This window comes from Chiloscyllium plagiosum, unplaced genomic scaffold (genome assembly GCF_037043375.1).
Source record: "Chiloscyllium plagiosum isolate Xiang-an unplaced genomic scaffold, Cpla_swu_hap1 HiC_scaffold_10, whole genome shotgun sequence".
NCBI classification, from domain to species: Eukaryota; Metazoa; Chordata; class Chondrichthyes; order Orectolobiformes; family Hemiscylliidae; genus Chiloscyllium; species Chiloscyllium plagiosum.
In genome coordinates, this window is record NW_028270148.1 from 87,524,760 (window position 1) to 87,552,338 (window position 27,579).

General features: G+C 41.1%; 1 protein-coding gene across 2 annotated transcripts in view; it reads right to left on the reverse strand.

Annotated features, from left to right (window-relative positions):
• prkn (parkin RBR E3 ubiquitin protein ligase) overlaps window positions 1–27,579 on the reverse strand; it is a 1,164,944-nt gene that overhangs the window by 505,969 nt on the left and 631,396 nt on the right. The window lies entirely within an intron of this gene.

The window sequence follows — 27,579 nt, forward strand, 5'->3', positions numbered from 1 at the left end:
TTTTTTTGTTCTGCAGAAGCAGTTTATCTTGGTTCCACTTTTATAACCAAAAACATTAAAAGCATTAAAACAGGAATGAAACTTCATGGAATTTGCAGAGTTGTTTGGACAGCTGGATAAATTGGGCATGGTGGAGGGGTGAGGTACAAGGTAGGGGGTGGGGTAGAGGGGGGAGGGTGGTGTAGAGAGTAGGGTTAGATGTGGAATGGGTGGAGGCATGGACAGTTTACTTTCTAGTACATTTCAAGGCCTTTCCAATGTAGATTCTGTTGTTAATCACTTTCAACCTGGGTCATAAGCATGTGATTGAGAATTCTAGTGTTCGTTTCTGGGTAAGTACAGGGCTTCTGTCGCATGTACAATGATAGGGTCAGTGTCAGAGGCAGCCATGGTGGGGTTCTTTACAGTACATCTCTGTTTAACACACTCCAAATTTCTCTCACAAATATGGTGCATATGTGCTCTCCTTTATTTAGTTTTTTTTATTTATTACTGTCACATGTACCTAAGTACAGTGAAAAGTTTTGTTTTATGAGTCATAACAAACAAGGGCATACATACAGATCATAGGGCTCTTAGATTGAACAAGGCATTCATGGTTATGACTGAAAAGGAGGTGCACAAAAGCAAGGCCAACATTCGATTGAAATTAGAGAGGTCCATTCAGCAGCCTAATAACAACAGGGAAGAGGTGTTCTTGAACCTGTTGGTGCATGTATTCAAACTTCTATACCTTCTGCCTGACAGAAGAGGTTGGAAGAGAGCATTACTGAGGTGAAAAGGGTCTTTGATTATGTTTGCAGCCTTTCCGTGGCAATGCAAAGTGTAGATGGAAACCATGGATGGGAGGTTAGCTTCCGAGATAATCTGGGCTGTGCACATAATTTTTTGTAGTTTCTTAATGTCCTGGGTAGTGCATTTGCCATATCAAGCTGTCATGCACCCAGATAGAATGCTTTCTATGGTGCATCAGTAAAAGTTGGTGAGGGTCCTTATGGCAAAGCCTCCCGAAGAAGAAAAGACATTATTTGCATTTATTGTGCTTGTTGATTATCGTCACTTCTCAGAACTTGATGCTTTCGACCCTCTCCACCTCAGTTCCATTGATGTAGATAGGGGAGTATCCTCCTCCTCTCTTCCTGAAGTCAATGATCAGTTCTTTTGTTTTGCTGACTTTGAGGGATTATTATGGGTCCTCTCGTGTAACAATGGCGACTCTCAAAGTTCAGCACTAATTTAATTGGAAGATCGTTGGCTATTGTTTTCCCACTCTGCATGTGTGGATGGGTGAAATGTGTTAGTTCATCAGTGAGTGTGCTTGGATGGGTGGATAAATGAGTATTGAAATGAGTGAGTGAGTGGGTGGTTGGGCTGTTGATTGAATTAGTGGATGGGTGAATGTGGGGGTTCTTGGACGTATGGGTAGCTCTGGTGGACTCAGTAGAAAATAGGAAGTTGATTCATTGGGATAGGTAGTCAGGTCAGGGGGTTTTGATTGGTTGGACAGTTATGAAATGGGGCACAGGGTCTGCAGTTGGATTGGGATGAGTTGAGGTATATAGTCAGGTTGGGGGGTTTCAGGCTCATGCCCAAAACGTCGATTCTCCTGCTCCTTGAATGCTGCCTGACCTGCTGCACTTTTCCAGCAACACATTTTCAGCTCTGATCTCCAGCATCTGCAGTCCTCACTTTCTCCCCGGTTTCAGGGAGTGAACAGTTGGGTCAGGGAGCGTGAGTGAAGGAGTATATAATTGTGTTCATGAGTAATTGGGGGGCAGACAATTGGGTGGGAGTTCACTTATTTGGGGGGGGGGGAATCAGTTGGCTATTTGGAGGGTGTGTAATTGAGTCAGCGTGGGGAGGAGTTGGGAATGTTGGAGGCAGGATATGTAAGGAATACGATTGCTTAAGTTATGCTGTTAATCACCAGATATTAAACAGTGTAAAAATTCTAGACTAAATATTTGGGTAACTAGCCTCCATTGCCACAGTGAATCAGACCATAAGTTGGAGGACAATACCTCATCTTCCACGTCAGCAGCCTACAGCTCAGAGGACTCAACACTGAGTTCCCCAATTTCAAATAACTTTTTCATCCATCCCCTGACTCTCTTTCTAGCCCCGCATCCCTCCTTCTATCCCTCTGACCGACACCTCCTTCCAGCTACCAACTGGATTCATTCCTCCCATTGGCCTGTCTCTGTGCAGTAGGACTCTATGACTCTGACCAACCAGGTCATACCCACCCTGTATTCACTTATCACTACCTTACCACTCTGCCCCTCTCCCCAACCATAACCCTTCCTTCCCCTTTCTCTTTATCTGCAACTCTCCCTACCTCCACCTCCATTCCTGAAAAAGGGTTATACCTGAAACATTAACTCCTCCACCTCCTGATGCTGCCAAGCTTGCTGTATTCTTCCAGCTTCCTGCTTGTCCACTCTGGATTCCAGCATCTGCAGTTTTGAATTGAATTGAATTCAATTCAACCTGCAGGGTTTTTTTTGCCTCTGCATATCTAGCCTAATGCTCCGATCAAATCTGTGTAAGTGACATTCACAGAAGGTTTAGGACTGTGCAAATCAGCCCAGTGGAACTAACCTTCCCAGGCAATTACAGTGCATGTGTGTATATCAGGATATCAAATGTATTATGACTCAACATTCACTGCTGCATTTGGCCCAATATTTCACTGGAGAATCCTGAATTCTTTGAAGAATTCTTGTCAAAAGTGAAATTTACAAATTCTCCAATAGTTGTCAAATAAGCCAGTCAGAGAGTGAAAGAAAGATTCATTCTCTTTTATGCGGCAAGAAACACAAACTATGCAGGAATGACAAGCTTAAAAGGAATAAAAACAGCAGATGTTCATCCATCAATCCAGCAGGAGGTGGTTGCAATTGAAATCCTGGCGTTTCAGGCAACTGAGATGATCTGAGAAGACGACTTGGGAGGCCGTGAAGGAGCTGCTGGTTTATGCAGAACAAATGCTAATGCTCAGAGATCAAAGAAGGCATCCAAAAACAAATGCTGACCAAAGATCTTTGCAGTCAAATAGAGCAGCAATCCAAATTTCAAATCCTCGGGTGACACTTAAACCAGTTTTGAATAGGATTAAGTGAAAATAGAAAAATCACAAAAGACCCAGTGTGAAGTTTGAGTCCTTATGATTGTTGCTTTCAGAAATGATGTACCAATGTCCATGAAAATGGTACACTGAAACCAAAATGGATGCTAATAGATTAGGGATCCTCAAATCACTTCTGTTTACAGACAAATTTAATGTTGCAAATTACTGTACATGAAACTCTGAAAAAGGTTTCTGAAGACAGGTCACTGGACCTGAAAGGTTAACTCTGCTTTTTCTCCACAGATGTTGTCAGACCTGCTGAGTTTTTGATAGTAATTTCTGTTTTTGTATTTGTCTCTCAGTTGTCTGTGATTTTGCTATACTCTCCTTATGTCCTGTCTTGGTCAGCTCTGACTCAGTCTCTTCCTCAAGAATCTTAATTTCTGAGTCTTTTTGAAATTGTGGAGGAGACCATGCCAGCACAATTCACCACTGATTCTTCTAAATGCTATTAATAGCTACAATGGTGTTGCTCATGCCTTGAAGAAACCAGGTAGGATCTTATCTTGATTTTGATAGAAAACTGAAGAGTGCTGCCTGAGATTAAATGTATCATAACAGCTCTTTGTATATGATGCATTAATGTGCAAAAGCCAATGCTAGTCACACTAGTCGCCATAGTCTAACTAGACTATAGGGCTGCTCTCTTCTTAGAGAGAAACAACTGGTGATGATTTAACCTGAGGGCTACCACACTTCAGAGAAGGGGAGAAGTTCTTCATGGTAACCTCAGCTGGTGTGGAAATTGAACCCATGCTGTTGGCATCATATTGTTTCACAAACTGACCATCCAGCCAAAATAACTAAACCGAAGGACTTCACCTGATGAAGGTGCAATGCTTCAAAAGCTTGTGATTTCAAATGAACCTCTTGGACTATAACCTGGTGTTGTGTGACTTCTGACTTTATGTCAACACGAGAACAGATATAACCATGAAAGTGAGCATTGTAATTTATGATTCTCCCTATACTTAGCCATTGTTGAGATGACAGAAAGGGAGAAGCAGACACAAATTGATAAGGAAATACATTGGGCTTAAGTTTATTGTGCAGAAATGTTGAGTTTGGGAGCAGGTGGGTGGGAGCAGCTTAAAACTTTATAAATTGGCAACACAGTGCGAAGATGTTTCAAGCAGCTGACTACCATATTTAACTGCAATAGTTTAGACTACATGTGAACAACTCTTCAGAAGGGGCCATTGGCCAATTTTCAATATATTAATCCCTCAAGTACAGTGACAATAATATGATTTTTACAATGTAACAGTGCATCAATGTTTTTCTGCACCTTCTTGGACCACTGAGAGCAAAGCTACAATACATCAATAATTGAGAAAGGTGCAGACAGACAGCTATGCCATTTGCTACTACTTTCTTGTGCTGAGATATCACTTGTGTCACTGATCTTCATTCTCAAACTCGAATCTGTCAGCTGAGAACTGATGTGGTTTACGTGATTTTCGTTTGAACCTCCTACAAGGACTAAGATGATTAGTAGTTGTAACAAAACCAGCAGGAGCAGAAACAGCAAGAAGAATACCCACTTTGAGAACACTGGAATCAGTAGCACCACCAGCAGAAGCAGCAATGTCTGCTCGTCACAGACCTGCAACTCCTAGGAGAGGGGATTATCAAAAATGCAACTTAGAGGAGGCTACATCCTGTATGTAAATTCTACAAAACAGAATATAGAATCTTTGCTATGTTGGAACACCAGTGTTTCAGGACCTCAAGCAAGATCATACCAAATGTTTGCAATCTGCTTGAATAAGATGTGCTTCAAGTGGAACCAGTGACCATGCTTTACCAGTAGGCTGGCAAAGTCAATAGTACATCAATGCCTTTGCCTTTGGATCCTTCCAGCATTCAGCAGGAAGCATTAGTAGGATCTTGCAGTTGGCAACCAATAAATGTGCAAGACATTTATGTGAGGTTAGCACTGCTGCCTCACAGCACCAGAGACCTGGGTTCAATTCCCGCCTCAGGCGACTGACTATGTGGAGTTTGCACGTTCTCCCCGTGTCTGCGTGGGTTTCCTCTGGGTGCTCCGGTTCCTCCCACAGTCCAAAGATGTGCAGGTCAGGTGAATTGGCCATACTAAATTGCCCATTGTGTTAGGTAAGGGGTAAATGTAGGGGTATGGGTGGGTTGCGCTTCGGCGGGGCCGAAGGGCCTGCTTCCACACTGTAAGTAATCTAATCTAATCTAAAAAAAAGTGATTGACTGCTCATTTGCCTGAGTCAGCATCTATGTTCACCTTGGCTGTGATGGCACCACTCAGAATTAGTAAGCACCCAATCCAGCTCAGGCTGAATTCCTACACATACAAGATATTATTAACTGTACAGATGTGGCAATCAAGACATGCTCAGATTAACCTTTAAACATTTCACTTTATCCATGTGCAGCTTGTGCACAATTACAAAAGTATTTAGGTAGGCTACAATTCCTCGACAGAGGTCATGATATTTTTGACTTATGGCAGTGCACCCTCTCTAATTTCTTTGGTTCAAAGCAGATGTGTTCTTTGGAAGTTGTTATGATCAGACTTTGGGTGAAGTTCCCCTATTTGTTATGGTTCCAGATGGAATACCCAAACTGTTAATCTCCTGAGTGAGAAGTGTTGAATTGACCCGCTTTTTCTATTCACCAGCTCCCTCAATTGTTCACCAGATTAATTTTAAAATAATCCCTTCCCTTCTGGATACCTCTTCTCCCAGATACAAATGAACTTATATTTAAAAAGGAACCAATTCAACCAGACTTTCTTAACAAAAAGTGAATTTATGAATTCCTAAAAACAACAAGAATTAACAATGCAACACACATGCATACATAAGAAATGAGTTGATTCAAAAGGATATAAGTTTTTTTTTAAGAAATGGATCAGTCACTGAATTATTCAGAAAAAATGTACAGTTGAATGATGCAGCCATTGATGTTCGTGGTCGATTTCATGATCCCTGGTTTTGCAAATTGGCTGAGATTTTGTACTTTTGAATCCTTTTGATCAAAACCGAATTCCAGCATTCAGAATGAAACAGAATCCTTTTTTGCCCCTTTCCAACTTGTTTGGCTGCTAGGTAGGTGACTTCTGTCATCAGGGTGAGAGGTTCTTGACCTGCAATACAGGATGTAAGTGGGGGATACTTCTTCAACTGTGACCTTTCCTGCACACCTATACTCACAGTCAGATGATAACACAAGCACATTCAATCTCACTAGCACACTCAAGTAGAATTAAAATTTACTTTTTAATCCCTGTACTTGATTATTCTTCAAATGGAAAAAAATCACAAAAGTGTTGGCAGTTTAGGACATAATTTGCATCAGGCGGCTTGCTGTTGAGGAAGGAGTTTCTCAGACCTTTATTATTTTTGCAGTAACAAAAGATTACAGTCCCAACTGTTTGAAGCTTTTTTGACAACTATAGGTTTTATATCCCATTGGATTCAGACAGGTTTTTTTTTTAACCACTAGCCATCTTGAATTATTTTGTCTTTATAGCAATCCTATTTTAAAAGACAAATTTTGGAACTAAGGGCTAAGAACACCTCTAGAAGTCTGCAGGATCACAGCACTCATGTGTGAAATGAACTCATCAGTCTTTGTACGTGCACACAATGAGCTGGAACACCTGGCAGTATATCATATTGCTTCCTGCTGCAGCACAAATATTCCCTTTGTTGATGATTCCTAAGGTTCCTTACCAGGTGAGCAGAGCTTAGAGCATTCTATGGCCTCTGATACTGACTCTCCATTCTGAAGAAGTTCTGAAGAAGGGTTGCTAGACCTGAAACATTAACTCCACTTTCTCTCCATAGAAGCTGGCAGGCCTGCTCAGTTTTTCCAGCAATTTCTGGTTTTGTCTCTCGATTGTTGTCTCTCCACCATTTCTGATGACGGGTTTTTGCCTGAAACATCGATTTTCCTGCTCCTCGGATGCTGCCTGACCTGCTGTGTTTTTCCAGCACCACTTTAACCTTGACACCAAACCCTTCAGCCTGCCTTCTGAAGCGTACTCCAGCACAACGACACGCTTGGTCGTGACTCTAATCTTGACTCTAATCTCTAGCATCTGCAGTATCCACTTATGCCCTGAGGGATTTGGTGTGTTACAAACATCAGAATTTATGTGAATGCACCACTGTGCTCATCTTTACTGCTTTGTTTGGGCCTTTAAAATACATGGCTGCAACTCCAGCCATTGCCTTATTTGCTTCACTGGCAAACATATTCCTCAGTCAGAAACAGTAGATCTATGTAGGTTCTTAGAGTTTCAAACATCACCCTCAGGGAGATGTCACTCGAACAAGGTGCAGCCTAGTTGCTCTTGAGAAGATGGCAAGGGACTTTCCTTTTGAACTACTGCAGTCCATGTTTTTTAGGTTAATCCATAATGTCCTTAGGAAGGGAATTCCTGGATTTTGACCCAGCAACGCTGAAGAAATGGTGATATATTTCCAGGTCTGGTTTGTGAGTGGCTTGGAGGGAAACTGGTATTCCCATGTATCTAATGCTCTTGTGGAAGTGGTCATGGGTTTGGAACATGCTGTCTAAGGACCTTTGGTGAATTTCTGCTGTGCATGGTGTACATGATACATACGACTTCTGCTGAGCATCGATGGTAGATGTGATGCCAGTCAAGTGGGCTGCTTTGCCTTGATACTGCAAAGCTCCTTGAGTGTTGTTGGAGCTGCTACAACCCAGGAAGGTGGGGTGTATTCCATCACACTCCTGCCTTGTGCCTTGTAGATGACAGAGAGGCTCTGGAGAGTCAGGAAGTGAGTTACTCATCGTTGTATTCCTAGTTTCTGACCTGCTGTTGCTGCCACTGTGTTTATGTAGTCAGTCCAGTTGAGTTTCAGATCAATGGTAACCACAAGGATGTTGATGGTGGAGGATTCAATGATGGTGACACTATTCACTGTCAAGGACCATTGGTTAGATTGTGTCTGTTTCTTATTGGAGATGGTCATAGCCTAGAAATTATGTAGCAAGAATGTTACTTGCCACTTGTCAGTCTGTCTGGATATTGCCCAGATTTTGCTGCATTTGACAATGGACTTCTCGGTATCCGAGGAGTCGTAAATGTGGCAGAACATTGTGTAATCATCGATGAACATCCCCACTTCTGACCTTATGGTGGAAGGAAGGTCATTGATGAAGCAATTCATGATGGGTGGGCCGAGGACACTACCCAGAGGAACTCCTGCAGGGATCTTACAGTCATAGAGTTGTACAGCACGAAAACAGATCCTTCAGTCCAGCTTGCCCATGTCGAGCAGGTTTCCCAAAATAAACTAGTCCTATCTGCCTGCATTTGGCCCATATTCCTTTAAACCATTGGAGGAGGTTGAGATGGATCATCCACTTGGCACTTCTGGCTTGTCTGTAGGATCATTTAACTCTGTCACTGGCTTCTATACTGTTTGGCATGCAAGTAGTCCTGTTCGATAGCTTCATCAGATTGATAATTCATTTTTAGGTATGCCTGGTGCTGCTTCTGCTATGCCCTTCTGCACTGTACATTGAACCAGGGTTAATCCCCTGGTTTGATGGTAATGGTTGAGTGGGGAACATGCCAGGCCATGAAGTTGCAGACTGTGCTTGAGTTAATGGCCCAAATGCCTCGTGGATTCCTGGTCTTCAGTTGTTAGATCTGTTCAAATTCTGTCTGATGGTGATAGAGCTACACAACACAACGGAGGATATTCTCACCATGAAGATGGGACTTCATCTCCACAAAGACAGTATGGTGCTCATCTTACTGATGCTGTCATGGAGAGATGCATCTGCAGCTGGCTGAATGGTAAGGTTGTGGTCAAGTATGTTTTTCCCTCTAGTTTGTTCCCTCATCACCTGCCACAGACCCAACAAGCTTGATTAATAGTGCTGCTTCCAATGCTGCACATTGAAATGCATTTTGCCACCCTCAGTGCTTCTTCCATGTGTTATTCAACATAGAGCAGTCCTGATTTATCAGCTGAGGATGGTACATGATAATCAGTAGGAGGTTTCCTTGCCCATGTTTAACATGAAGCTATGAGACTTCATGGACTATGGAGGCAATGTTGAGGACTCAAAGAGCAACTCCCTCCTGATTGTATACCACTGTGCCGCCACCTTTTCTGGGTCTATCCTGCTGGGGGGACAGGACTGATATGAGGATGGTAATGGTGGTGTCTGGGACTTTGTAAGGTATGATTCTGTAAGAATAACTATGTCAGGCTATTTCTTGACGAGTCTGTGATTCAGCTCTCTCAATTTTGGCACTCATCCAAGGTATTCATCAAAAGAACTTTGCAGGGTTGACTGGGCTGTTTCTATCATTGTCTTTTCCGGATGCCTATGTGAATGATTTGTTGATGCCAATTGATCAGTCCAATTTCATTTCTCTGAAAGTTTGCAGTGATTGATACAATTGGGTGGCTTGCTAGGCCATTTTGGAGAGCAATTGAGAGTCAACTACATTACTGTGGGTCTGGAGTTACATGTAGGTCAGACGAGGTAATTGATGGCAGACTTCCTTTATTGAAGGACATTAATGAGCCAGATGGACCTTTCCAAAAATCCACAATGCTTTTGTGGTCATTTTAATTCCAGACATTTTACTAAATTCCAATTCTACCATCTGCCATTGCAGGATTTTAGCCCGGATCTTCAGAGCTGAGTTTCTAGATTAATAATCTAGCAATAATACCACTAGGCCATTGACTTCCCACTTATTAGATTAGATTAGATTAGATTACATTATATTACAGTGTGGAAACAGGCCCTTCGGCCCAACAAGTCCACACCGACCCACCGAAGCGCAACCCACCCATACCCCTTACCTAACACTACGGGCAATTTAGTATGGCCAATTCACCTGACCTGCACATCTTTGGACTGTGGGAGGAAACCGGAGCACCCGGAGGAAACCCACGCAGACACAGGGAGAACGTGCAAACTCCACACAGTCAGTCGCCTGAGGCGGGAATTGAACCCAGGTCTCTGGCGCTGTGAGGCAGCAGTGCTAACCACTGGGCCACCGTACCGCCCACATATAGCATACAGCTAAAAGAAATCACTGACAGAGGCACTGCCAGGTTTCCTGCAGGCTATCATATACCCTCACTTCCAGTATGTCAGGAATTCAAAATCCAGGCCATTCTTTTTGTCCACAAGCAAAAAGTACTCTTAGAAAAGGACCATTTCATTATTGGTATGACACATTTCAGATCTATAATGTTTTGAAGATTAAATTATGCTCTTAAGTCTTTAAATCACATCTAATTACTTAATTAATGTTTGCAAATAAATTGATACGCTGTTGAGAAAAGATTACATTTTGTAATCAGGACAATTTGTAAGAATACCAACAAATGGGAAATCCAACATTCATACTGTATGAGAGAAGAATGCTGATTGGTTGGCAGGTAGACTCTAATTGGTAGAGTGTTGCCATGAAGAATTAAGTAGTTAATGAATATTTACTGTTAAGTGTCAGGCTTTGTTTGGATTACATACCAGGCAGGTTGGCACTGATTAGTCAGGACATAGCCCATGAAATGAACCAGCAAATGCTGTCATCTATTATGTTGAATTGAAAGAACAAAGAACACAGAAAGAGATTCATTCAGAATGTTCAAGGGCATTTTTTTGTCTGCAAGGAACAGAATCCCATGTATTCATATAGTTTCCAAATGAAATGTGTGCCACACTGTAAGCCTAACCGACAATCCTAAATTAAGTATAAATTAACTTGTACTAAGAAGTTTTGTCTGCAGCAATCATGGAAATAGTTTTGAAGAAAAACACATACCAAAGAGAATAATTTGTCAATATTATAGCATACTACAATATATATAGCATTGTATTCAATATTAATCAGTGCAAACAAGCGTACTTCAGCATTAATTCAATGAATATTTTATCTACCCATGTAGAACAGTTCAATCAAATCTTCACAGCAAACCAGTTGACTACATATGGTCACAGTGGAGTCTGCAGTTGTTTAATCTTGTTATCTTTTAGTATAAATTTCATACTGAGCTGTAAATCACTATTGCTGATAAATAGAAGCGCCAATATCTTCAATGTTAATACAAAAGTTATTGATTAGATATGTCCATTAGTTTATTGGAATAGGATTTATTCAGTAAAATTTTGTAGTGGCATGTTTAAGCCCAATGTGAATGGAAGCACCACTTGACCTCAAAATTGGGAATGAAGTGGAGCAAGTGAATCATGTGTCAGGAGGGTAACATTTAGGGCACAATGATTTAAGTTGCCAATAGAAAATGACAAGGAACAATTCAGGGTAAGAATAATTAACCAGAGAAAACCAACTTAAATGAGGAAAGAATGGACCTGACCTCGACTTAAACATTTGGATGTAAAGGATGGCAGAAGACATGAAACTGAACATTAAAAAGGAGCCATTAGCATAGAGAGTAACTAAACTCAAAGGTCCCTGAATGTCAAAAAATAAAGAGATTAAAATGAAGAAAAAGAAATGCACTTACGACAGACATCACTCTGATTACAGTGGAAGGGGTGCCGAAGAGGTTCACCAGAATGTTGCCTGGGAGGGAACAGTTTAGCTGTGAAGAGAGGTTGGGTAAGCTTGAGTTGTTTTCTTTTGAGTAGAGAAGGTTGAGAGGGGACCTGGTTGCCTTGTATAAGATTCTGAAGGTTGTGGACAGGGTGGATAGAAAGCAGTTGAAAGGTCAATAACAAAGGGGCATAATTTTAAGATGCAAGGCAGAGGTTTAGAGGGATTTAAGGAAAATTTTCACTTAGTGTTGAAATGCAGAGGATAGTTGAGGTGGAAACCTCACAATCTAGCAGTCTGGAGCCCTCTAGATCCCAGATCCTGAGATAATGCCCACCAAAGTCATCTGGAACAAGCCAGCAAACCAATCATCAGGCTTGGTCAAGCTCAACTGTCTCTACTGAAGTGGCATCATATGAAGTAGTAGGAAAATAAAGATTAAAGAATATTAAAGTCACTTTGGGTGCACAGTCTTAATGTTCTGTTAGGTGAAGTACAGCACTTTGTACAACAGTTCTGTGATCTATTTCAGTAAGTCTTCTACTTATTCATGTTTTCTTTGTCGACTATCAAGATGGTGGGTTGACCACTATACAAACTCACATGTGGAGCATTGTAAAGAGTACTGAGTCTGTCATTCTTTGTTGCCTACTAAGACAGTAGGAAGATACGCCATTTATTGGTGTTTCAGGAATCAATTAACATAGTTTATCCTCTCTACATCTCTGTAATAAACATATATCCCTTGCAAACCGCTTTCAGACATAGATGCACAATTATGTAATTCTCGTAACACTTTATATTAATATTTTGACTAGGAAACTGAACAGGAAGTTATAGGGGCCAAGGCAACAAATTAACTTACAATTAATAGCAGACAAAATATATTGACATTTTTAAGATAAAAGGAAGCATTCCCTTTACATTATCATTAGGTCATAGATCTAATTTTTCTCATACGTTGATGCAAAGTCATTTGCATTCAAATCTACCTACTGTTAGGTTCTCTCAGACCTGTTTGCTGCATCCCACTACTGCCCTTGCTTCTGCAGCAACTTTATCATTAATGCTGACTCCCTCAGCTTCTCCATCAGACTCCCATTCTTCCTCTAAGAAGGAGACAGGTCCACCTCTCCCTCTTCTAAATTCTCACCTCATTGTTGAGATATATTATGCAGAAAATGGTCATTACTTTGAAGATCCTGTCACCAAGTACTGAAGCACTAGACTTGAGTGATCCAGGTAACAGAAGTGCATCTTCAGGAAACCAATTATCTGTTCAATGATCATCCTGATAGATAAACCTAAACCCCTGCCTTCCATCTTAAAATTATGCCCCCTTGTTATTGACCTTTGAACTAAGGGGAACAGCTACTTTCTATCCACCCTGTTCATCTGTCGGCATCAGTCTGAGGGTTGCATACTGGGACCTTAGCCATGATTTCTCAATGCACCCTTTGTCACACACCATACAGATAATGCAAAAGAACAGATGTACGTGAAACATGGGAGTTACGTAGAATGCAAGCATTCTTATATCTTGCCAAATAGCAAATGCGTACTAGTTGGAAATGTTGCTTGTTGGCTCAAATCAACTGAACACTAAGAGAGTGAAATACCTTCCTGTCCAGGAATCTGCCTGGATGAATCCAGTTAAAAATCACACAACATCAGGTTATAGTCAAGCTAGTGCTTCCAAATAAACTATAACTTGGTGTTGTGTGATTTTTAACATTGTCCACCACAGTCCAAAACCGGCACCTCCACACCATGGATAAATCCAGGGAGCTCTGAACACATGTGCGCTATTGATGGCCCCTTGTATTTGAAGGAATCCAGGAATTACTACAAATCTGATGGCTGGAGTCACTTGGGTCACTTGGTCCATGGTGAATGGGGCTGTACTGTTTTCCTGCAAAGATTATCAGTGAAATCACAAATGCATTTGTGGACTACTGACTGGAAGATACCACACATGTCACCAGTTGGGTTTTGAAAGGAGCCGATGACTAGGAAGTTTAATTCTACTGAGATCTTCAGCCTCACAGAAATAGAGTTTGTCTGTAGACATGCCTGCAGGAGATGGTAGATGCAGGTGATGACATCCCTAGTCATGCAAAAACAGTTCTAGCTTTCACTCACCTGCCGGTACCTGCCATGCTTTTGGCACACGGTCACTTGTTCCACAGCTCAAGGCACTAAAGACCCTGGTTCCCTTCTTCAGGCACTATCTGCTTGTCCACAGCTAATCCTTTATTTCTGGTTTCTTTGGAATTTTGGTGTGGTTGCACTCTGCAAGTGCATGCGCAAACAGACCTCAGGCCCTTCACAATTATACAGTGCATTCTCTGCAACATCTTTCTTGTGAGCTGATTTAAGACAGAGAGAGCATGATAGTGTTTGTAAAATGATTCTGGTGTCACTCACCCTCTACATTACAATTTTACCCCCATCAAATCAAGACGTCCTTTCCTGTGACATCTCTCTGTCCTTCAATCTCCCCCATGATTACTGGCTCCTCGTATTTGCCTTAATATCTGTCCTCTTCTCCCTTCTCCCATCTAGATTCCTATACTCAGTCTTCGCCTTTCTCTGCTCCTTATAAAACTCTCCTGCTCTTTCTTTCTCCCAGTGCACTTAATTACCCCATTGCATTCTTCACTGTAAATATGCAATTCCAACCCCTCCTTATCCCCCCCACCAGATCGTGCATGACAATCAATGTGATTCTCTCTGTATCATCAATAATAATTTCCATCACCCATTCCCAAGATCTTTCTGATGTTCCAAAAAACATACCCTTCAAGTTTCATTCCCTACCATTCCTTCCTAACCAGTCCACCTTGATCTGAAACTTTTCATTTGAGCACTCTTTGGAGGTCAGACCCACTTACTTGACCCAGTTAGTTTTGCTGGCATCAGTTTACATGACTGTCTTGCCTAGGCAGGCCTATTGAACTAGTCAGTCTTCACTCCTTACACTGGAAGCATTTGAGAACAGTAAACAAGACCTCTCATGAGCTGACTGACACAGTGAGGCTTCAATCCCTACACTATAGTTTTTTTGCGCAAAGTAATTATATACATCAGATTTGTCATCAGAAGTGATTTTCATTTTTGGCTAACAAGCTTGCACAAGTGAATGTAATTCCATGGGCTGGATTATTAATAAGTTGTTATTGAATGTTAATGATTGCAAGAGGTTCCTGTCTATTAAGGTTGGAAAAGCCAACCTATCTGAAAAGTTCGGAGCTGGTTATTGCTGAGCAGATGCTGTTTGATAGCACTGTTGATGCCACCTTCCATCACTTTACTGGTGATTGAGAGTGGACTGATAGGGCGGTAATTGGCCAAGTTGGATTTGTCTTGCTTTTTGTGTACAGGACATACCTGGGCAATTTTCCACATTGGTGGGTTGATACCAGTGTTGTAACTGTACTGGAACAGGTTGGCTAGGGGAGCAGCAAATTCTGGAGCACAAGTCTTCAGTCCTATTGCCAGAATGTTGCCCCATATCCTTTGCAGTATCTGGTGTCTCCAACCGTTTCTTGATATCATGTGGAGTGAATCAAATGAGTTGGGTACCACTGGAGGAGTTCAAGATTGCTGCGAAAACTTCAGCCTTATCTTTTACATGATATGCGCTCTTCCATCATTGAGGATGGGGATTTTTGTGGAGCCTCCTCTTCCAGTGAGTTGTTTGATCAACCACCACCATCCACGACTGGATGTGGCAGGACTGCAGATCTGATCAATTGGTTGTGGGATCGTTTAGCTCTGTCTATTACTTGCTGCTTATGCTGTTTGATATGCACTTTGTCCTTTTTGGTGGCTTCACCATCTTCAGGTATGCTTGGTGCTGCTCTTGGCATGCCCTCCTGCACTCTCCATTGAACCAGGGTTAACCTGGCTTCATGAAATTGGTTATGTGGGGGACATGCTAGGCCATGAGCTTACAGATTGTGCTGGAGTACAATTCTGCTGCTGTTGATGCACCTCATGGATGCCCAGTCTTGAATTGCTAGGTCTATTTGAAGTCTGTCCCGTTTAGCATGGTGATAGTGTCACACATCGCAATGGAGATTATTCCATAGAAGAACTGTGCGGTGCTCACTCTTATTGATACTGTCATGGACAGATGCATCTGCAGCCAGCAGATTGGTATCGATGAGGTCAAGTAAGTTTTTCCCTCTTGTTAGTTCCCTTCCACCTGCCGCAGACCCAGTCTACCAGCTATGTCCTTTCAGATCTGACCATCTCGATCAAGTCGAGCCACTCTTGATGGTGAATATTGAAATCCTCAGTGCTTTCTCTCAGTGTTGTTCAATGTGGAGGAGGTAAAAACAATGACTGCAGATGCTGGAAACCAGAGTCTAGATTAGAATGGTGCTGGAAATGCACCGCAGTTCAGGCAGCATCCGAGGAGCAGTGGTACTAATTCATCGGCTGAGGGAGAACGGTACGTGGTAATTAGCAGAAGGTTTCCTTGCCCATTGTTAACCTGAAGCCACAACACATCATGGGGTCCGCAGTCAATGTTGATGACTTCCAGGCCAGCTCCCTCTCAAGTGTATATCACTGTGCTACCACATCTGCCAGGTCTGGCCTACTGGTTGGACTGGACATAACCAGAGACTGTGATGGTGGGGGTCTGGGACATTGTCTGTAAGATATGATTCTGTGAGTATGACTACATCAGGCTGTTGCTTGTCTAGTCTGTGAGACAGCTCTCCAAATTTTGGCACTAACCCACAGATAATAGTAAGGATCAACCGGGTCAACAAGACTGTTTCTGCCATTGTCTCTTCCAGTGCCTAGGTCGATGCTGGGTGATCTGCCCAGTTTAATTTCTTTGAGACTTTATAGTAATTGGTAAAACTGAATGGCTTGCTGGGTCATTTCACACAGCAATTGAGAGTCAGCCACATTTCTGTGGGTCTGCAGTCACATTTAGGCCAGGCTGGGTGAGATTGCCTTCCTTGAAGGACATTTGTGAACCAAATGGGTTTTTCCAACAATTGACCGTGATCTCATAGACCAGTAGATCCTTAATTCCAGATTTGTTATTGAATTCAAATCGGCCATGGCGGGATTAGAACACAGGTTCCCAGAACGTTTGCTGAATTTCTGGAAGATTGTGGGAGGCAGGAAATTCTTTGGGTGGGAGGCAAAGCATTTGTTTCCCAAAAACGAATTAAAGTTTTCGTATTTCTCCTGACCTCGTGACAGCCTTGGTTCAAACATAGACAAAGGAGCTGAATTCCGAGGTGATGAGAGAGTGACAGCCCTTGACATCAAGGCTGCATTTGACAGAGTGTGGCATCAAGGAGCCCTAACAAAACTGGAATCAACAGGTATCGGGAGCACACTGTCCGGTGGTTGGAGTCATACCTGACACATAGAAGGATGGTCATGGTTATTGGAGGTCAATTATCTCAGCTCTAGGACACCTCTATAGGAGTTCCTCAGGGTAGTGTCCTACGCCCAACCATCTTCAGCTGCTTCATCAATGAGCCTTCTTCCATTATACAGTCAGAAGTGTTGATGTTCGCCGATGATTGTGCTATGTTCAGCACCGTTCGTGTCTCCTCAGATACTGAAGCAGTCCATGTTCAAATGCAACAAGATCTAGAAAATATCCAGGCTTGGGCTGACACATGGTAAGTAACATCTGCGTCAGGCAAATGTCAGGCAATGACCATCACCAATAAGAGACAATCTAAACCACCACCCCTTGACATTCAATGGTGTTACTATCACTGAATCCCGCACTATCAACATCCTGAGGGCTATCATTGATCAGAAATTGGACTCACTACATAAACATAGTGGCTACAAGAGCAGTAAGAGTCTAGGAATATTGCAGTGCATAACTCACCTCCTGATGTCCACCATCTACAAGGCACAAGTCAGGAGTGTGATGGAACACTCTCAACTAGCCTGGATGAGTGTAGCGCTAATAACACCCAACAAACCTGGCAACATACATCATACAGCTCACTTGATTGGAATCATATCCACAAGTATCCATTCCCTCCACCGCTGATGCTTAGTAGCAGCACTGTGTACTATTTATAAGATACTCTGGAGAAATTCAAAAATCTTTAGACAGCACCGTCCAAAACCCACAACCATTTCCATCTAGAAGGACAAGGGCAGCAGATATATGAGATCACTATCACCTTCAAGTTCCCCTCCAATCCACTCACCATCCTGACTTGGAAATATATCGCTGTTCCTTCACTGTCGCTGGGTCAAAATCTCGGAATTCTTACTCTAATGGAATTGTAAGTCAACCCACAGCAGGTGGACTGCAGTAGTTCAAGAAAGCAGCTCTTCACCATCTTCTCAAGAGCAACTAGGGATAGGCAATAAATGCTGGCCAGCCAGCAATGTCCACATCCCACAAATGAATAGATTAAGGAAAAATTTAAAAGCTTGAAGTGAACCCAGAGGATTCCATAATAAACACTCTCTCTCACTCTGCCTTTTCCACTTTGTCTCTCTGTCAGCCAATCCAGTCCTGACATGATGATCAACAAAATATTGTGTATCTGAAAACAAAGATGGATTTCGACAGTACAGGTCATAAAGATTAAACAAACTTAAAACAAAAAAGTTATGTTAGCCTTATTGACTTCAATTAGATTATTGCATCCAGTTCTGTACACCTTTGCAACCATGTGAAGGATAAGAGTATTGTAAAGCTTCATAGGTAACAGTCCCAGTGATGAGGACTTCAGTTGTGTAGATGGATTTAAAAAGTTGGTTCTGTTTTCTTTAAAGAAGCAAAAGTTGGAAGAATAATTAATGGTTTTCTTCAAAACCATGAGAAGTCTGAAGAGTGGGTCGGGGAAATATATTCTTATTGGTATAAGAATCAAGGAAAAAGGACAGAGCATTAAAGCAATTTGCAAATGAAGTAATGCAATATGATGAACTTTTTCCCACAACAAGCAATTTGGATCTGGAAAGCATTGCCTGAGACTGTAGCGGATGAAGGCAGGTTTAGGTACTAATGACATCAGTGATATGGGAATAACACAAAAAAATGGCATTGGCACAGATGATCAGTGGTGATGTATAATAACAGAGTAGGCTCAAAGGATTGAATGGCTTACGGCTACTCCTATGGTTCTGTTTAATTGAGACATTCAGAGGAAATTGAATTATTATCTTAAAAGTTTAAATGTGCAGGAAATTAGAAAGAAGGCTGGGGAATAGCACCAGGTGAGCTGACCTTTGAAGAGCTATCACAGACACAACAGGCCAAACAGGCTTCTGTGGTGTAACCATTCTGTGATTCTGAAATGTAATCATTTGAGAATTCGCAAATTTAATTTAATTTATTTAGATTTTGATGTAAAGGATCTATCACCAGAATTGTTGAAATTTTGTCTTAACAGAGTTAACAAGACAGCACTTGAGCTGTTGGACAATTTGCCCTTTGATTTGTCACAAGACAGAGAGGAGAATGATGAAGTCTGCATCCACTTTCTACCTTACACCCTCTCTAAATTTGAGTTTATCCAAAACTTAACTGTCTACTCTACTCATACAAGTACCATTCAGTCAGTGCCATGCTTTCTAATATAAATTGGTTTCTGGTCGGGGAACACATTTATTTCTTATTCTTACCTTTGTGTTCAAACCTATCCATGGCCTAAGCTTTTCTCATCTCTGTAAACTTTCACAACCCTCTAAAATTGACTGCTCCAATTTTTACCTCTTGCATGTCTAATTTCTATTGCTCGACCATTGGTTGAGCCAGTGTTCAAAGAAGTGATAAGTGAAAAACAATTTGGTGTATTTTATGATCGTAGAATCCCTAGTGTGGAAGTAGGCCATTCAATGCATCAAGTCCACACTGACCTCCAAAGAGCATCCCACCTAGATCCCCATGTTCCCTCAATCTTAACCTTACAATCCTGAATTTCCCATGGTTAATCCACTTAGCCTGCATCTTTGGACTGTGCGAGGAAATCAGAGCACACAGAAGAAACCCATACAGAGACAGGGACAACATGCAAGCTCCAGACAGATAGTTACCCAAGGCTCGAACCCGGGTCCCTGGCACTGTGAGGCAGCAATGCTAACCACTGAGACTCATGCCATGATGTTAGCAACAGAGGTTGGATGAGTTTAAATTTATAGAGGATGCTCAGGAGGAGGGCGAACAAGAAAATATTGGAATTGATGAGTCTAGTTATACTAGGGGAATGGCTGTTTTACCGGTGAATCAGCTGAAGCATGTTGAAAATGGAAACAATAAAAGTGGGCAACAACAAGTGTCCTATGTGTGACAAGGGGTAAGATATAGGCTGTTTTCCCCTTGCAAAAAAACTGACCATCTTATTCTAAGTAACTTGGTCTGTCTACTGATTCAGAGTGATGTCTGTTCTGGGTATACTATGTGGAAGTAGCTAAAAAGATTTAAAATGCACTCATTTATGTAATTGATCTTCTGCACCTTTCAGTGGAATTAACACATCAAAACAAAAATCTTCCTCAATAATTCAAAGAATTTGGTTCTGTGTTACTTTATATTCCTAATATTTCTTGCTGAGAATAGTTGCCAAGAGTCTCGAAGAAATTGGAATTCTGAAATGGATACCCAGAAATTTAACAGAGTTAACAAATATCTACAGATAGATATGACCTACAAATATGGATAAACCGTGTACCGGCACTGTACACTGGGAAAAAATAATCATTATCTTCATGCTCTTGTGCTGTATGCAGATCTTACGCTACAGGGGAAAGAATTATATTTAATGATCCACATTTTGTGTTCCTGCCACACCAAATCTGATAGGCAATTACTGAACTTCTTGATGGGTCAAATTTAACACCCAAAACAGATTATTTTCCCTAATATTAATAGCTTATACATGGTTTAAAATAATTTGATTAAAGTAATTAAATATTTATCCTTTGTTTGCTTCTCCACAGTGAATCAACTGAGATTCAATATCTGATGGCTTAGATGGCAGAGCACAATCCCAGACCAAGAATGGTGAGGTCTGAGGTTAGAAGGTCCAAATACAACATAGGATCCTAATAACTGATCAACTATTTGACCTTATGGGCATTATTGAACTTGAGTATTGCTGAAAAATGACTGTTGAAGATTTTCTTCTTACAGTCATTAGGATAATTCAGAAGAATACTAGCAAAGGGGAAAACCACCCCTTTAAACCATATGAGAAAAGAATGCTGATTTGCTGATGATTGACTATTAACTACCAGGCTTTGTTTAGATTTTAAAACATGTAAATTAACTCTGATTGGTTAGAGTTGCTCTGAGAATTAACTGGCAGATGGCTATTACATATTTTGTTGAATTGAAAGAGGTATAATGCATGCACATTTCTTTTTTTTCTACAAAGAACAGTTTCCTTCGTATAAAGAAAGGTAAAGGTTAATTTGCATAGACTAACCAATTCTTGGGCTGCTCTCTCATTAGAGAGAGACAACTGAGCATGAGTTTAATCTGAGGGTCACCATATCTCACATAAAAGATGAGGATGAGAAGCTGGAACCCTCAGACAGAGCAAGAATTGAACCCATGCTGCTGGCTTCATTCTGTATTGCAAACCAGCCATCAAGCCAACTGAAATAACTGATGCCTTCATACCTGCCATCACATCAGATAGTCTGAATTATGTGAAGAATTACACTGACAAAATTTAGGATTGTCAGTCATGTATGCAGTGTAATACATATGTGTGTGTACTGGGAGTTCATATATTAATATACAGGGTCCTATCTTTTGCACATAGAAATAATGTACATATTTAAACTCAACAAAATAGATGACAACCATTCACAGGATTATTTCTCAAAGCAATGCTCTAACCAATCAGAGTCGACCTTCTTGGTTTTATATTTAAATAAAGTTTGGCAAGTAACAGTCAATCATCATTGATTGCTGCAATCTCTGCCGACACCAATCAAAGCCCACTTGCAAACCAAGTCGTATAAATGTTGGTTTCCCCTTACTTATTATTCTTGTGTATAGTCCTGATAAGCATAAGATCAAAAGCTTTGACAATTTTTTTTTTACCAAATGACTACTACTGCTCTTCCTTGACCAATTAAATGTTTATAACATGCAAATATCCATCTTATGCTGTCCTATGCACCCAAGTGAGCCACAAGGTTGAATACAGTAGATCTGATGTTACGAAGGTGGCAAGAGTTACTGCTTCTGGTGAAGTGGAAGATTATGTTTACTTCAAAACCTTGACAACTTTTGAAAATTACACAGTTACTGTTTTGAATCTGTTACATATGCCATGGAAAGTTGAGACTAACTAATTACACTCATTCTTACTTTCCAACAGTACCAAGAGAACCTTGTTACTGCACAATATACAATGTAGACTGAATTTATCATTGCCTCTGCTCAGAGAGAAATAACACCACCAAGAGAATTGAATGTCAAACATAGTAACCAATTAAAACTCTCATTATGAGGGGTACATGTTTAAATGGGTGGTAGTTTTAATTCTTTGTGTAGTCACTCTAATTTAGAGTGCATAGTCTATGTGGTTTTGAGGAAAATTTGCTAATAACACATTCAGTCTCTTCAAAATTGCCTTTTACACTACACGCTGAACTATCATACTACATGAGAACAGAGTAACCAAAATCAACAGCTTTGGATAATATGTGCGGTCCCTCTGTATAAAGAGCAAGAGTTATCATAAATTAATTGGGTTAAAGGCACATCACTCATATCTGTTCAAAGTTAAAAAAAATTACAAAACAGCTGTAATAAGAAGTCATATATGACACAGGCACTCTCTGAGTAATGATCTTTTAATAGAAATTAAAATCAAGGGAATTTTGTTTTTGCTTTAGATGTGTCTGGGGAGTCGCCTAATGTAACAAAAACGAATTATGAATGGTTTGAACCAAACATCCCCTCTTACTGCCTCTGGTTACTGAAAATGCTGCAATAACAGGGAAAAAAAGTGACATGGCTAGCTTCTGGCACCAGGTATGAATGCAGCCTTTGCAGCTTCTTCATCATTGTTGTCAAACTATAGCACTGCTTGACCGTAGTAAATACATCAGTGCTGACATTTTAAATCATAAAGATTTAATTCAAAAGAAGCAAAGCAAAGATTATCTCATCAATAACTGAAACATTTGCAGTTGGTTCAAGCTCAGGCAACTCTTCATAGTTTTTTGTCATGTTTTTACATTTTCCAAATAGCAGTTATGGTTTTTGAAACATCTCTTTGAGTTCATGATTTTACATCAGTTATAATACTGTGCTAAATTACTTGGGATGTGTCAACTGTATAACACGATAAGAAGAGAAAGGCAATTTACATTGGTATATTCAAATATTGTTCCTTTATTCATATCAATGTAGAAAACGTAGAATTTTATTTATTTGACACATAGCATTATTGCACAATAAATTTGACTCTGTCTACCAGGTGACCTTCCAGGAGTCTATCAAACATAACCAGAGAATGTATAGAATGCAGGCTGTACACAATCTGCCTGCCTATCATTCTACCTCAAAGCAGTTGTTCTGATCAGGAGAGGAGGTGTGAACTCTCTCTTTATTTTACCTCAATAAGGTATATTATTTGAAAAGGATATAATTTACTATTTAGTGACCACTTAAATGACTATGCACTGTGATCACAGAAGCATCAATAAGACAGATTTTATTGAATTTAACATAGAAATAAGGTGGCTTTATCATACTTTAACAGACTTGCACAAAATAACAAAATGCTCACTGACTTTTGCACACACAAAGTTCACATACCACCTAAATGTAGATTACATGAAAAGGGAGATTGACCAAATTCAAGAGAATACAGCCCACAGTTTGGTGACTTGTCTGACTTCAGCATGAATTCAACAATCATAGAGTCATACAGCACAGAAACAGACCATTTGGTCCAGTCAATCCATGCCAACTATAATCCCAAATTAAACTAGTCCTGCGCTTGGCTCATATCCCTCCAAACATCTCTTAATGATACACTTTTCTAAATGTCTTTTAAACATTGTAACTGTGGCTGCATCCATCCTCTGGAAGTTCTTTCCTGACATAGCCACTCTCTGTGTAAACAAATTGCCCCTCTCACCTTAAAAAATCGTGAAATCCCCCACTTTAGGAAAAGACACTTGCCATTCATTTTATCTATACTCCTCATGATTTTATAAACCTCTATAAGGTCACCCCTCAACCTTCTATGCTCCAGTGAAAAAAGGGTCCCAGCCTCTCCAGCCTCTCCTTATAACTCAAACCCTCCATCCCCAGCAACATTCTGGGTAAATCTCAGGTGAACCCTCTCCAGTTTAATAATATCCCCTTCCTACAGCAGGGCGAACAGAACTTAACTCAGAACTCCAGAAGAGGCCTCTCAAGATCCTGTATAACCTCTACATAACATCCCAACTCCTATACTCAAAGGTCTGAGCAATGAAGGCAAGCATGCTAATCACCTTCTTAACCATCCTGTCTATACATGATGCAACTTCATGATGCATCTGAATCCCTAGGTCTCTCTTTTCTACAACACTACCCAACTACTTTTAATTATGTAAGTCCTTCCCTTGTTTTTTTACCAAAATGGAATACCTTACATTTATCCAACTTAAACTCCATCTGCCACGTTTCAGCCCATTGACCCAATTGATCAAGATCTCTTTGTAAGCTTAGATAACCTTCTTCATTGTTCATTATGCCACCAATCTTGGTGTCATCTGCAAAACTGACATCCATGCCTTTTATATTCTCATCTAAATCATTTATATATAAATGACAAACAAAAGTGGATTCAGCACTGATGCCTGTGGAACACCATTGGTCACAGGCCTTCCATCCAAAAAAACAACCCTCCACCATCACTCTGTCTCGTTGATGGTTTGAATTAAAGATGTTGATAACTGGGTTGGTGGTGCATCTGGAGACAGTAATGTTGGACTAAATTCTTTTAAGAAATCTCTGGATGCTGTAAGGCATCCATGGATCATCACCGACAGCAAGCAGGGCTCATATTTCACCAGCTGGTTTTCGCTTTAAGCTCCTTGTCCTCAGCTTGAATGAGAAAATGGGCACTAAAAACACTCATAAGGTTGGTTTGTCATGTGGCCTTGCTACTCAAACTACGAGTGAGATTCCAAAAACAGCCTAGTCCAAATGTTCCAAAGAATCCTTGATTGGCTGATGTCTGTAAGTTGTCTTAGCCAGGGGTTCATTGTGTGAACAATGAGTCATAATGGCCTTTATCCAACAGTTGAATATCTTCGGCGATTGCCTTAATGCCTTATTAAAATGATAGGAATGAGAGGTATTTCTATAAAGCCTGCGTTGGGGACCAGCACGGTTAATAAGTTTCATATTAAATGAGTAAAACAAAAATAAGAACAAAAATGTAAGAAGAATCTTGTGCCACAGTGGTACTGTCCCTACCTCTCAACCAGAAGGCCCCAGTTCAAGTTCTGCCTGCTACAGAAATGTATCATAACATGTCTGAACAGGTTGGTTAAAAAAATAAAAATGTAAGTTTAATTGTATAACTTTTTTATCCAGAAAAGCACTTGTACTGCAGTGCTTGTAGAATTCTCATAACATGGGAGAACAGACCTTAAAAACACATGGTTTCAGAATATCTGGTCCACAAAATGTTGTATTTAATAATAAATATGTGTGACTTTACTCTGTAGAAGAGTGCATTGCACATAATGGAGTATAATTCTTTGATAAATGTATGACTTCTATCCTGCTCGATCAGTCTGACCAGGAGATCTTGGTTTAACATTTCATCTGAAAGATGGCACCTCTGGTGGTGCAGTCAAGTCACCATAGTCTTACAGACCTTGGGGCTGCTCTCTCGTTAGAGAGAGATGACAGGTGATGGTTTAACCTCAGGGTCACCACACCTCAAATAATGGAAGAGGTTGAAAAGGAGGGTTCTTCATAGTAACCTCAGCTGGTGCGGGAATTGAACCCAACTGTTGATGTTTCTCTACGAGCCTACAAAAACCTGAACAAAGCAGATAAGGATAACTGATATCTCATTGTGCAGGTACAGGCCGGGAACTTCTGCTGGGCGGGATGGTGTGGAGGTAGGCCTTCCTTTTTCAGCAGAACCAGCAGTGGAGACGATGTTACTACTCTGTACCAGCCTGGTCTAAGGACTGGGTCAGAGTAGTCTCAGCCATCTGGAGGAATGGCCACCACTGCAGGAAGAAGGTAAATATTCTTCCACACTCTGCCAGTGTAAGTACCACCATATTTTCTTTGATACTTGACACTCGCTCTCTGTCTGCTACTGTACCCACCTCCCACTAAGACTTATGTCCTACCACACTGATTATTGCTTGCAACATCTTTTCTCAGTCACTGTTGCTCACCCTCACTCTCAACACCACTAACCCTGCATGCCATCTGCACTACCTACTTACTTGCTTGGCACACATCCCCACATGGATGGAAAGTAACAGATGTGCCACCCACTTTCACCTTCTATAGGACCTAACTATTTCATTCTAGAAAGAAAAATGGCCCTAACAAGGCAAAAATAGTTGAGATAGGGGACTGTGCTCAATGATACCACAATACATAAGAAATATGATCCTGGTAGCACTGGCTCAGGAGGCAAAACACATAAAGGGGAGGTAAGGTAATGTAAAACAGGAATGCTGTATGCATCCAGGTCAGTTTAGAGTGACTGAGAGCTGTGAAAGCAAAAGAAGAGTCCGGAGATGCAGCCTGGTCCACTCCAGGAGCTGGATCCATCTCCCTGACTTCACAGTGTCCTTGCTACAGAATCACAATGATGTACCATTGTAGTGTAGGAGAATGTTGTAAGTGTATCACAGATGTGCCATGTAGATTCATTAAGGCTGACACGTATCAGATGCCAATGTCCATGGACATGGGATGCCTGTGGTTGGCGCACATAGAACATATCCTGGGATGTTGGTGCCCAGTGTCCAACACTGAGGTCTTTTGGAGCAAGTTGTGAGCTGAAGTCATCAGGTATCTGCTTTGATTTTTGCTTTGAGATTTCTTCATGACTAATTTGTTTGGTGTGTTTGATAAGATAGGGGGCTATGCATTTATGAGGTGAGCTTTACCATTAACAAGGCATTTAACAAACAAATCTCCAATCTCCAATAAGAAACAATTTAACCACTGCAACTTGACATTCAATGGGTTATCATTACTGGAATTCTCACTGTCAACATCCCGGGGGTTGCCATTAATCAGAAACTTAACTGGACCTGCCATATAACAGCAGGCTACAACAGCAGATCAGAGGCGAAGAATATTACAGCAAGTAGCTCACCTCCTGACTCTGCAAAGTCTGTCTACCATCTACAATGCACCAGTCAAGAGTATGATGAAATAATCTCCACTTGCCTGGATGGTGCAGCTCCATTAATACTCAAGAAGCTTGTCACCATCCAGGACAGAGCAGCCTGCTTGATTGGCACCACATACACAGCATTCAATCCCACCGCCACCAGCGCTCATTAACAGCAGTGTACTAGCTATAAGATGCACTGTAGAAATTCACCAAAGATCATTAGACAGCATCTTCCCAGTACACAAACACTTCCCATTTTGAAGGACAAGGGCAGCAGATCTATAGACCATCAGAAACTCCAAGTTCCCCTCCATGCCATTCGCCATCTTGACTTGGAAATATATCGCCGTTCCTTCACTGTCACTAGGTCAAAATACTGGAATTCCCTTCTTAAGGGCATTGTGGATTAATCTACAATATGTGGGCTGCAATGGTGTAGGAAGGCAGCTCACCATCATTTTCTGAAGTGCAACTAGGTATGAGCAATGAATGCTGGCCAGCCAGCGATGCCTATGTCCTACAAATAAAAAGATAAAGCCCCCTTAATTGGAAACTTG